General features: G+C 36.2%; 1 long non-coding RNA gene across 1 annotated transcript; it reads right to left on the bottom strand.

Annotated features, from left to right (window-relative positions):
* Window positions 1-11,673: 11,673 nt before the first annotated feature.
* LOC114294447 (uncharacterized) lies at window positions 11,674-13,474 on the bottom strand. Its single transcript, XR_014337277.1, has 3 exons — window positions 13,256-13,474; window positions 12,157-12,525; window positions 11,674-12,033 (listed from the first exon to the last, which is right to left on the bottom strand). It is a non-coding gene; the product is annotated as an uncharacterized LOC114294447 (long non-coding RNA).
* Window positions 13,475-13,807: the final 333 nt, after the last annotated feature.

The raw sequence follows: 13,807 nt of genomic DNA on the forward strand, positions 1-13,807 counted from the left end.
TAGCCTCCGTTTGGGAAGTGGGTTGGCTTTTTGGTTTTTTCGACTATTTTAACTTAGGCTTAAAAGCTTGGTTTGGGAAGGGCTTTTTGACTTTTTGACTTTTTTAAATTTTTTTGTGAGAGAAGAATGTAATGATTATGGATTGGATGTGATGTTTTGTTTGTTATGATTAAAATAGCCTATTTTATTTTTTGTGACTAAAATAATCAAAAAAGTCCAAACCATAACTTCCCAAACGAACCCTAAATAGGGAGCTATGGGGGAGAGCTTTAATGAGCTCCCCCTCCCCCCAAATGATTTGATGGTTGTTTTTTTTTTTTTGTTTTTATTTTTTTGCATTTCCAATTTATTAGAGCCGTTAGTGCTTTTGTTTTTAGTGCTCTCAATTAGCTCTCATTTTAACACCACCAATGGTCGGTTTCAGGCCTAGAATTTAGAGGTGTGCTCCCTCTATAACTTTAGATTCAAAACCTTTAGGTTCAAATAACGAAATGATCAAACTAAAATTGAACTTAAAAATATAGAGATTAAATTATTTAATTTAAAATAATAAGAATTAAAATAAAATTTAAATAAAATTAGAAGAGTTAAAAGTGTAGTTTACCATAGAAGAAAATAGCAGCAAAAAATGAGAGAAAAATAAAAATTGATTTAGCAATTAAAAGAGCATTTTGTTACACAACTCACATAAAAATTAAAGGTAAACTATCAATAGGTCTTAATAGTTGGACTTAATTTTCATCAAGTCCTATTGAAAATAAGTCTTGGTAAAAATGTCGTTAAAAATAATTTTTTTGTGATAATTTTTTGTATATGTCGCTAAAAATTAACAATTAGTGATTTTTTTTTGTTATGATTTTTATAAATTGTCACTAAAATTTACAATTAGTGACTTTTTTTATGATAAATTTTTTCCATAGGACCTATTAGATAATAAGTCCACTTATTAGGACTTATACGTAACTACCCCTAAAATTAAGTAGGTGTTTTCAGATGAAATAATAATAATAATAATAATAGCCTTTATACCACATAGAAATAAATGAAATTTGTCAATATATATATATATATATATTTATATAAAGGGAAATGATGCAGAGCTCTAAATCTGGAACTCTAATTTGAGCTCTAGTGATGTGTCAAAGCAAAAAAAAAAAAAAAAAAAAAACAAACAAAGCAAGGCACAAACATCACATCATGGGTGGATGTTAACTCATTAGAGCCCTTCTAGAGCACTATATTTAGAGCTCTCAATCTTTTTCCTTTTTTTTAATAGCTAAGGTCCTTCAATGAAATTTCTATGTAATCATTCTAGAGAAACTTTGAAATTTCTTTGTGAAATCAAAAAAATTCAAAATTTCTCTGTGTTGAGGGGCAATTTTTCTGTGTCGAATTTTCTTTTAAAAAAATATTAAGGGATTCTAACTATTATTAAAATATTATATGCCATTTATCTTCTAAAAAAGACACAAGATAGAATATTAATAAAATATTCACTACTGTTTATTATTAATTCCCAAAGGAAAATACTATATTTTTCTAAAATTTTGTACAAGATGACATGACAGTGGCTTTTTATAAATAAATATATATTAAATTATTAACTACTCATTCATCTAAAAACTTAAATTGTTATTGTCTAATATTATATTAAACAATTAACCATTAATTCATCTAAAATTTTAAACTGTTGGAAACATAAACAATTTTATTATTTATATTATAATATTAATTGATGGTTTTTTTTTTTTTTTAAAAAATTGAAAGATCCATGACTCAACATATCATACTATATATATACAAACAACAACAACGGCCAATTAGTATACATTAATATATTTGATAGGAAAGAAATTGAGTACATACTTAATCTTTGACATAAATATATTATATTATATATCATATTAAAATTTTCTCTCATCCAAACAAGACTTTCTTTAACTTAGTTTTTCAGCATAATAGCTATCTAACACTTATATTTGTGTGGTTTTCTTCAGATGAAAGGTCTAGTTGGAGCCTACTTTGTGGAAGCAAACTGGTTTAACACCAAGTATGTGCCTACATTTGAGGAGTACTTGAGCATTTCTGTGATGAGCAGTGGTTATCCTATGCTGGCTGTTCAATCGCTTGTTGGCATTGGAAAGACTGCAACCACTACTACAAAAATAATTAAAGATCACACTTTGATAAAAAAAAAAAAAAAATCTCACTTTTATTGGAAGTGTGATAAAAAAAATTAGATTGATATTTTAATCACGCTTAATTTGATTGAGTGTGATAATATTTATTTTTTATTTCACTTTTCAATTAAGTGTGATTATATATATATATATATATATATATTTTAATCATACATTCTAATTAAAGTGTGATTATATATACACTACTACTTTTTAATCACACTTTTTAAATAAGTGTGATTAGATATATATTTTTTAATCACACATTCTAATTAAAGTGTGATTATTTATATATTTTGTAATCACACCTTCTAATTAAAGTGTGATTATATATACATTATTACGTTTTAATCACACTTTTTAAATAAGTGTGATTATATATATATTTTTTAATCACACATTCTAATTAAAGTGTGATTATTTATATATTTTTTAATCACACCTTCTAATTAAAGTATGATTATATATACATTACTACTTTTTAATCACACTTTTTAAATAAGTGTAATTATATATATATATATATATATATAAATATATAATCACACTCCACTACAAGAAAAAGCATCGTTGACGACTAAAAAAGCACATTTGGTCGCTGAAAGTATAGGTTTTGGCAATTAAAAAAGCATTAGTAGCCAAAAGTAAAGATTTTTGGCGGTTAAAAAAATTTAATAGCCAAAAGTATAGGTTTTGGCAACTAAAAATCTGTTTGGTTGCCCATATATGGCTTTTACCGACTAAAAAAATTTTAGTAGCCAAAAGTAAGGCTTTTTGGCGACTAAAAAAATTGGTAGCCCAAAGTGAGATATTGGGTGACTAAAAAGATGTTTGGTCGCCAAAAGTGAGGCTTTTACCGACTAAAAAAATTTTAGTAGCCAAAAGTGAGATTTTTTGGCGACTAAAAAAAATTTAGTAGCCAAAACTGCGGCATTGGGTGATTAAAAAGATGTTTAGTAGCAAAAAATGAGACTTTTTGGCGACTAAAAAGAAGTTTAGTTGCCAAAAGTGGTAATTTTTGCCCGGGAATTAAATTTTTTAACGACTAAAAAATAATTAGTAGCCAAAAGGATAGAATTGACAACTAAAATTATGTTTAGTCGTCAAAAGTGGTCTCTTTTTTTTTTTTTCTAGTAAATAATTTATTTTTACATAAATTATGTTCAATAAAAAATAATTATCTATATATATATACTTTTATATTAATACGGGTCTACATACTATATAAATAACATATGTTGCATATATAATTATATGGTGTTATAGAGGTGCAGTGGAAAGAGTGTATTGTATAAGGTTCATGGTGTGAGAGGGTTGATGGTTCGAATCTCCATAAGAGCAAATGAGAAGCTAGTGTGTGTAATATATATATTTTTTGATCTAAATGTTATTAATCACACTTAAAAGGTGTGATCTAAATATTTTTAATCACACTTAAAATGTGTGATCTAAATATTATTAATCATAATTAAAAAGCATGATCTAAATATTTTTAATTACACTTAAAAGGTGTGATCTAAATGTTGTTAATCACACTTAAAAGGTGTGGTTAAAAATGACCCTTTTTAATCACACTCTCAAAGATCACACTTTAATAAAATTTAAAAGGTGTGATTAAATAATATATATCACACAAAAAAAAGTGTGATCTTTATCTATTTTTGTAGTAGTGAATTGAGGAAGCCTTTGATTGGGTGCTTAATGTTCCCAAAATTGTGGAGTCTTGTGCACTAATTGCTAGGCTTGTTGATGACATCCAAACTCATAAGGTACCCCCACAATATATTGAGGTCAAATAATGATTTTTAAATATCAGCTAATATTCATAATCGATATAACCAGATCGACTATTATAAAATTATTTTTTGTCAATGATTTTAAAAATTTTGCTACCATATGATACCCAATTTCCAATATGTATCGATTTTTATTCTCGATACTATTATGCTACAAGTGATACAGTTACATTTTTTAATATGTCTAACTCAAATATGAGTCCAGATCTTCTGTCAACGTCTTTTTATATCATCCGTCTCAACTAATCTTTGTATCACATAATTGATCTCTCTAACCTTGTTATATAGTAGAGAGAAGCAAGAGGGCATAAGAGATTTGGACAAAAGATCCCTAGCGAAATACAATAGGACTATTTCTTTGATCCAAATATTGTTAAACTAAAAGTGTGTTTGGATCGTGGACATCTAACGATTTTTTCTCTAAATTTTGAAGGTTGAGCAAGAGAGAGGGGATGCGCCTTTGGGTGTGCAATGCTACATGAGGTGTTAGGAAAAATATCTGATTCCCCACAAGTAAATCAATCAATAGGAATGAGATAAGTATCGTAGAAAGGACTTATATAAAACAACTCCAAATCAAACAACCATACCTAAGATTACTACCATGAAAGCTCTGTATCTCAAGTGAAGTCAGCAAATCCAAATCAAAAGTGACTGGATACCTGAATTCATGAAAAACGAAGACCACAAAGTAACCTGTGCAAATAATTGGCAACTTTAAGTATTTAGTACTCAATATGATGACAATATTAGTCATGTCTATAATTAATTAATTAATGCATGGATAAATTTTTTTATTTATATAGAACCTATCAAAATTAACTTTAAATCCATAAATGTATCCATCACTTGTATCATGTAATGAATCCCACCACGCCTAAATTCCAAACAGAAGTCAGAGAGATTAATTAATTAATTAATTAATTAATTAATGCATTTTCATCATGATTCTTAGCTTTTGTTGCTTCTTGTAAACCAAAAATGTCAATATGACCTGCATAAATAGGGAAAAGAATTGAATGTTATTACCATATATAAGAATGAAACAAATAACATCTTCCTAAATAATAGACCAACAAATATCAGATGCAATCATTTCATTGGCTATAAAACACAACATGCATGCTTCAAATACTCTAATTCAAACAAACACCACTGTTGGTGAAAAAGAAGGGAAAAAAAAAAAATACTCATAGGAAATAATTGAAGAATGACCCATGTCAAGAAGAGTGGTCCAAGGACAGAAGCAAGATCTATCTTGATTTGGGTCTCAGGCTTGGGCATTCTTTGGCAAACTCATATAGGCATTTGAGGCCTGTACATGTATGAATTGTGAAAGTTAATTCTCATGTTTGTCAATCAATGCAGCACTGCTTTACATTTTGCTACTTGATGTTTTCAAGTACGTAAAATGTAAGAATTGTAAAAGTTAGTTCTCATGTTTGTCTCACCAAATCTTCAGCCTTCTTTACCAATTAACTGAGAGTCAAAGGAAGCCTTTATATGCTGATTTTGCATTCTTTCCAACACCCTTTCACTATCATCCCAAAATTATAGGCTCTTTAATTTGGAAAAAATAGCTCCCAACTTGAAAAAATAGCTAGCAGACACACCTTGCCGCTTGAGATTTAGCAATAATTGGAGTGTTGCATTTATAGGAAATAATCTGGTGTTCTCCGTGTTACATCCGGCTCTCCCCTCTTGGGTACTGGCTCAAACTGCAACCAACAACAGACATGTACTTCGTGAGCTTTGGTGGCCACTGTAGTTTCAAGTGAGACAACACAAAAAATACGATAAAAAAAATCACACTAAAGCTGGATTTCTTCCATTATCCTAATACTAATTATAATATAGCCTGTGTTAAAAGTGCCTGTGTGTGTGTGCGTGCGTGTGAGAGTGAGAGAGAGACCTGAATAAAAGTGTGGCCCTTGCAGTCATCAACTTCCAGGATAGATGCCATGTTGCCGCATCGATAACAATAATTAGGTGCACTAAATGTAGTAACTGCCTTTTGCTCTTGTAACAAACAAATGCAAAATCAGTCGACAAATCTCACCCTCAAACAATTTATACTTCTTTTAAATAAGTCACTGATAAGCTACCTAAGCCACAGCAGCCACAGCAAAAGTCATAGCAGCCACAGCAGAAAATCTGTTCCACTCCACAGCAGAAAATATGTTCAATTATACAATTGAAGCCAAGAGTTCTGAATCAACAAGGGTGTGAGAGAGAGCTGTATAGATATGAGAAAGATAGGAGTATGACTGTAAAGTAGTTTGGAAAGCCAGAAGTGTAAACACAGTTTAATCAAATAGATTGGAAAACAAAGCTTTTTCAATTTCTGTTATGGTATCAGAGCTTTTCAAGCACCTACGAGCAAGGTCTAATAATGGTGTTCATCTTCTTCGTCAATTTCTCAATCTATACTGTTAATATATCATATACATTAGATATTAGATAGTACATTGTAGCTGTAACTTATTTGTAAAGGCAAACACCCACTACCACACGTTCAGCTTTAGCATTAGTGCTTATATTGTTTAATGTAACCTTTATGCTTTCGGTGCTCCATTGTATCCCTCTTCTCTCTATAAAGAGAGCTCATTCTCTTTGTAAACAAACACACAACATTACAGATTAATACAGAGCTATTCAGTTGCTCTCTCTCTCTCACTCTCTCAAATTATTGTTTCATGGTATCAGAGCCCAGTGTTACATTTCTGGCAATTTTTGATTTTGGTGTTTAGTCCTGTACATAGTGGCGCTACATCAAACTGCTAGGAATTTCCTTATGATTCCAACGGCACCAAACCCGTCCTCAGAAACCTTTCCACGCGCCCACACGCGCCTACACGCGCCATCTGTTGTTGCTCACATTCGCCACGCGCCCACACGTCCGCGGCTGACGTCAGCCCTGCCGCTCCCGTGCGCCGCGCCTGCTACTGTACGCCTTTCGTGCGCCGCTTCACTAGTGTGCACCCGCGTGTGCCAAAATAGCTACCGTGCGCCGCGCCTGCGCCAGTCCGCTACCGTGCGCCGCCGCCTTCTTGCTAACGTGCTCCTTCCTGTACTCTGCTAACATGCGCCGCTGACATCATTGCTAACATCATCTCTGCACAGCATACATTTCCTTGTTATTTTCGACCTTCCGGACTCACTGGTACACTCTGTGTTACCTAATTTTGCTCCTACAGGTCTATTCCTATTGCTTTAACCACCTTTATTATGGATCGTCACGATGCCTCCCATCCCATTTCCGTTATTTTGAATGGTTCGAACTATGTTCTGTGGGCCCAAGCCATGTCTTCCTTCCTCAAAGAAAAGAAGCTCTGGCGAATTATCACCGGGGATGTGACCCAACCAGTGAAAGACACTGCTGAAACCACTGTTTCCACTGCTCCTACTACATATGAAGACCGACTTGAGGAATGGGATAGTAAAAATTACCAAATCATTACCTGGTTTTGAACTACCTCTGTTACCTCTATCAGTCTTCAGTTTGGTCGCTTTCAGCTTGACTCTGTCACTACTCCTGCAAAAGACATATGGGATTTTTTGAAAGAACGATACCAGACTACTGGTCTTGCTCATCAATATCAACTTCAGAGCCAACTTCATCGGATGCGCCAAGACTCTAGTCAGTCCATCAATGACTTCCTTTCTCAAATGTACTCCGTTTAGGACCAGCTTGCTCTTTCCGAACTGACTTGGCCTCACCGTGAAGATGTTGTCTTATTTACTGCCCATCGTAATCAGCAAAGGTTGGTGCACTTTCTCATAGCTCTCACTTCATCTTTTGAGCCCGTACGTGCCTCTTTTCTTCATCGCCATCATTTGCCCACTCTGGAACAAGCTATTTCTGAGCTGCTATCAGAGGAGACTCGTCTTGGTACTCTCCAAACTCATTATGTGGACTCTGTTCTTGCCACTCCTCCGTACCGGCCATCATTTACCCAGCGGACCACTGTCTGCCTCTATTGTCAGAATCGGGGCCTTTCTTCAACACATCTCCTGGTCAATTGCCCCGTCAGAACCTGCCGATACTGCAACAAACTTAGTCCTGGTCATCTGCAACATGATTGTTTTCGCAATCCCTCCCGCTCATCCTCCAACAGCCACTCTTCTCGCGGTGGTTCTTCTCGGGAGAGCTTTCATCGTTCCGGGAATCAGTCTCATCACACTGCTGCTGCTACCTCTGAGGGTTTTTCTGAGTCTCCTGCTCCGTCTACTCCTCTCTTTTCTCCAACGGATGTAGAGGCCATGTTCAAACACCTTCTCTCCCCTTCCGGTACACCTCTTTCTACTGCTTTGTCTGTGATTCCAGGTAACTCTTCTTGGTATTTTGACTCTGCCTGTTGTAATCATATGACCTCCAGTTCTATTATATTTTCTTTTATCTCTTCATCTCCTCATATTCCCTCAATTCAAACTGCTGATGGTTCTCTCATGACTGTCCGTCATATTGGTATTGTTTCCACTTCTTCTTTATCCCTGCTCTCACTTTAAACCTTATTTCTATTGGTCAATTATGTGAACTTGGTCTAACTGTCACATTTTCTGCTACTCATTGTTTGGTGCAGGACCCTCAGACGGGGCAGACTATTGGGATCGGCCGTAAGCACGGACGTCTCTATGAGCTCATTCACCTTCATGTTCCTGACTCTCCTCAGATCGCTGCTCCTGCATCTGCTTCCTCATTATCTCCTTTTCATCTTTGGCATTGTCGCTTAGGGCATATTTCTGTTAATCGCTTAAAGTCTTTGGTTTCTAGTGGACAATTGGGTCATGTACTTCCAGATACTTTCGATTGTATACCCTGTCAACTTGCCAAACAACCTGCTTTATCATTCAATAAAAGTACTTCTGTTTCCTGTGCACCTTTTGATCTTATACATTCGGATATTTGGGGCCCCTCCCCCTACTACTACTATGGGTGGATCTCGTTATTTTGTTGTTTTTATTGATGATTTTTCACCGTTTACTTGGATTTTTCTCATGAAAACTCAGTCTGAACTCAAAACCCGTTATTATAAATTTGCCCAAATGATCCACACCCAATTTTCCAAAACCATCAAACTTTTTCGCTTTAACAATGCTATGGAATATCAGGATTCAGATTTCCTTTCTTTTCTTCAGAGTCATGGTACACTGCCTCATCATTCCTGTGCTGGCACGTCCCAGCAAAATGGCCGTGCTGAACGGAAACATAGGCATATCCTTGACACTACTCGCGCTCTCCTTCTCTCTTCTTTTTGCCCTGAAAACTTTTGAGGGGAAGCTACCCTCACTGCTGTCTACACTTTCAATTGTGCTCCTATCCCTGTCATCCATAATCAAACTCCCTTTGAACGTTTGCATGGCACTCCTCCTCCATATACTAATCTTCGGGCTTTTGGCTTTGCTTGCTTTGTTCTACTTCAATCTCATGAACACACCAAGCTTGAACCACGTTCTCGTCTTTGTTGCTTTCTTAGGTATGGAATTGAACATAATGGCTTTCGCTGTTGGGACCCTCTCTCTAAACGTCTTCGTATCTCCCGCCATGTCATTTTTTGGGAGCACAAAATGTTTTCCTCCCTATCCTCCTTTCACTTACCCGCACTTTCCACTAATGTCCTGTTTACTAATCCTTCCATAGATCTCTTCTCTGATGATTTTGATACAGGTTCCTCCATCATTGAGAAGCCATTGCTCACTCTTGCTCCCGACCAGACTGCTCTCCCTAACGGTCCACCTCTCATTGCACCACCACTTTCTCTACCGGTTCTTCTTCCTACCGATCCTCCTACAGGTCAACCACACCGGGTAACTCAACCTCCTATCCATCTTTGTGATTATATTGTTGGGTCTGCTGCCTTTTCTACTTATGAACCTACCTCCTATTGTGAGGCTTGTACTAATCCTCTTTGGCAGCAAGCTATGACTGATGAACTCCAAGCTTTGGACAAAACTCATACTTGGGATCTTGTTGATCTTCCTCCTAGCAAAACTGCTATTGGTTGCAAGTGGGTTTACAAAATCAAGACTCATTCTGATGGCTTTATTGAATGCTACAAAGCTCGTCTCGTTGCCAAGGGTTTCAACCAGGAACATGGGATTGATTATGAGGAAACCTCCTCCCCTGTTGTTCGGCTTACCTCTGTTCGTAGTTTACTTGCTGTTGCTACTGCTCGCCACTGGGAGCTTTTTCAGATAGATGTCAAAAATGCTTTCCTCAATGGTAATCTTCTTGAGGAGGTCTACATGCAACCTCCACCTGGGTCCACTTTTCCACCTCATAAGGTTTGCAAACTACAGCGTGCCCTCTATGGCCTCAAGCAAGCGCCCCGCGCTTGGATTGCTAAGTTCAGTTCTACCATTCATGACTTCGGGTTCACCTCTAGCTCCTATGACTCTGCTCGTTTTATACGGACTACTCCTCATGGTACCACTCTTCTCCTTCTATATGTAGATGATATGATTATCACTAGTAATGATGCAGCTGGTATTCTCCACCTCAAACGCTTTCTCCACCGTCAGTTTGAGATGAAGGACCTTGGTACTCTTAACTACTTTTTAGGCCTTGAAGTCTCTCATGATTCAACTGGTTCTTATTTATCTCAGGCCAAATATGCATCAAATCTTCTGGCTCGTGCTGGTCTTACCGATTGCAAAACTACCTCTACTCCAGTTGATCCTTAGATTCGTCTCACTCCTCTCGATGGGGATCTCCTCAATGATGCTACTCTTTATCGCCAGCTCGTCGGTAGTCTTGTCTATCTCACAGTGACTCGTCTTGACATTGCCAATGTTGTTCACATTGTTAGTCAGTACATGTCGGCTCCTCGCACTCCCCACTATACTGCTCTACTCCACATCCTTCGATACCTTAAAGGCACTCTATTCCATGGCCTTCACTATTCTGCTTCCTTCTCTCTTAACCTGCGTGCCTTTTCTGATGCTGATTGGGCTGGGGATCCTACGGATCGACGCTCCACCACGGGATTCTGTTTCTTCTTAGGGGATTCTCTTATTACTTGGCGTAGCAAGAAACAATCCCTCATTGTCCGTTCTAGCACCGGAGCTGAATACCGAGCTCTTGCTGATACTACTCAGGAACTTCTCTGGCTTCGCTGGCTCTTCACTGATATGGGTGTTTCCTCTTCTGGCGCTACCTCTCTTTATTGTGACAATCAGAGTGCCATTCAGATTGCTCACAATGATATTTTTCATGATCGCACCAAGCATATTGAGATTGATTGTCATTTCATTCGACAGCATGTTACACGTGGTACTGTTCATCTTCTCCCTATTGCTTCTGTCGATCAACCTGCTGATATTTTCACCAAGGCTCATCCTCCTGGGCGCTTCCGTGATCTTGTTTCCAAACTTAACTTGGTCGATGCCTACCCTCCTTGAGTTTGCGGGGGGCTGTTAATATATCATATACATTAGATATTAGATAGTACATTGTAGCTGTAAATTATCTGTAAAGGCAAACACCCACTACCACACGTTCAGCTTTAGCATTAGTGCTTATATTGTTTAATGTAACCTTTATGTTTTCGGTGCTCCATTGTATCCCTCTTCTCTCTATAAAGAGAGCTCATTCTCTTTGTAAACAAACACACAACATTACAGATTAATACAGAGCTATTCAGTTGCTCTCTCTCTCTCTCTCTCTCTCTCTCTCTCAAACTATTGTTTCATATACCATCAAATCTAAGTCTTCTTCTTACCAATTTAAATTCATTAGTCACTGTTAAGCTAGATTCCACAAATTTTTTGATCGGGAAAAGCCAGCTTCAAAATGTTCTTCGAGCAGCTGAGCTTCTTGATTTGTTACTGGAATGGTACCTTGTTCTGTATTAGATATTCTTGATTCCTTTGGAACAACTGTGCCAAATCCTGAATTTCTAAAATGAAAGATAATGGATGGTCATCTTCTGAGTTTCATCACTGCAACACTGTCACCTTCTGTATTTTCTTTAGTACTTCATAATCAACACTGCTTGCAAATATGGAGTGCTCTCGAGAAGAGATACACTTCTTTATCTCATTCTCATATTCATCCCCTGCAAAATCAATTACAATCAATCACAAAAAGAGGTGCTACAATGGAGGAATATTTGACTAAGATCAAAGAGATCTCTAGTCAGCTTCCATACATATCGAGAACAAAGCTAAACTTGTTATACCGAATGGCTCTACAGTTGGTGTGCTCTAGCAATTAGCTTTAAATTATTGGTATGGTTGAACTGCTCTGATATGTCCTGCAAGAACCATGCAAGTGGTTAGAAAATAAAGTTTCTTATTTTTTTTTATTTTTTCTGGAACTGGAAGAAAGATACACCAAGAAGGAAGAATTAAGATACTTGGCCAAAAGTATATCCAGCACCCCTAGGAGAGATACCCCAACCAGAACGATCATCATGGTTGGACCATAAAAGATCACACATTGGCCTCTCATGAGGAACTTCTTGAACACGGTCGAAATTACATATGTTATCAAGGGTTTCAATGGAGGGGGATAATCCACCATGGAGACAAAAGATTTCAGATTCAACCTAAAATTTAGAAAACATCATGAATTAACACCAAAGTCCCTAAAAAATATAATGAAAAATGATATCATGAATGGCAAGAATTAAAACATTAATCACATTACTTTGTTTTTAGGCCATTTTAATATATACGAACGCAGCATATGATTCAGAACACTTTGATTGTCTACTAAGACCATCGAAAAAATGAGGTACACAGTCAATGGAAACAAATTGGGAGTGCAATGAAACCTCAATTAGATAGCAAGTCATAGAGAAATTACAAACTCAAAACTCATTTACATGCAGCTAATTCAATCTTCAGACTGACTTTTGGAAGTCCAAGAGAACAACTCTAAGAATGAAATTAGAAAACCAGAGTACAACTTGATCCTAGGATGCAAACCTTGAAATAAGAATACACGAGCAAAACTACTAAAGCAAGCAAGACGGGCTGCATTATTGCTTTTTGTTGCATGGTATATAAGTAAATCTATGTGTAAGGTTAGAAATGATATATGATATATTTACAAACAATCAGGAAAACAGATACAATTGTAGCGTAGTCAACAGTCATCACAGTGCAGACAATGCAAATAGTTGTAGTAAGGATACAATTTTGGTTTGGGGATAAGGCAAAAAATGCCTTTTCTAAACATGACAAGCAGCATAGAAATGTAATTTAATTGCTTTTCTTTCCTCTTAAATTCAAGAATCACAGACGATTGATACATATGTTAAAAGCCATACTAACCAGTGCTATAAGAGGAAAATAATCGAACAAATCTGCAAAGATCTTCCACACATTAGCATTGTCGTATCTGCAAACAAAAGCAAGAGAACGCTTAACAGCACAGATTTATATATGAAAACCAACCAAATAATATTACAGAAGAACTACTGCGCCACAAATGTAGACCTTGAACACATTTAACCTCTAGATTCAAGAAGGAAAGAGAAGAAAAAGTAAATAAACAAAAATATAAAGATTCTACTCAAATAATATTACATACCTATACCACAGAGAGAGAGAGAGAGAGAGAGAGACGGGGGGTAGTTAGAGCATCTCCAACGGTTCACCAAACTTTTCACCAAATCTGAGTAAAAAAATCACCATTTTCCCAATTTGGTACCAGATGCTCCAACGGTTCACCTTTCACCAAATCTGTCCTGGGACAACCGGTTGGTCGACCGGTGAGGGAAATTTTTTTTTTTTTTTGAATTGTTTGAACCAGAAATGTTGAACTGTTTGAACTCTTTCCGGGACAACCGGTTGGTCGACCGGTAAGCCAAATTTTTTTTTTTT

Source organism: Camellia sinensis, chromosome 8 (assembly GCF_055761805.1).
Source record: "Camellia sinensis isolate YWXY chromosome 8, ASM5576180v1, whole genome shotgun sequence".
NCBI classification, from domain to species: domain Eukaryota; kingdom Viridiplantae; phylum Streptophyta; class Magnoliopsida; order Ericales; family Theaceae; genus Camellia; species Camellia sinensis.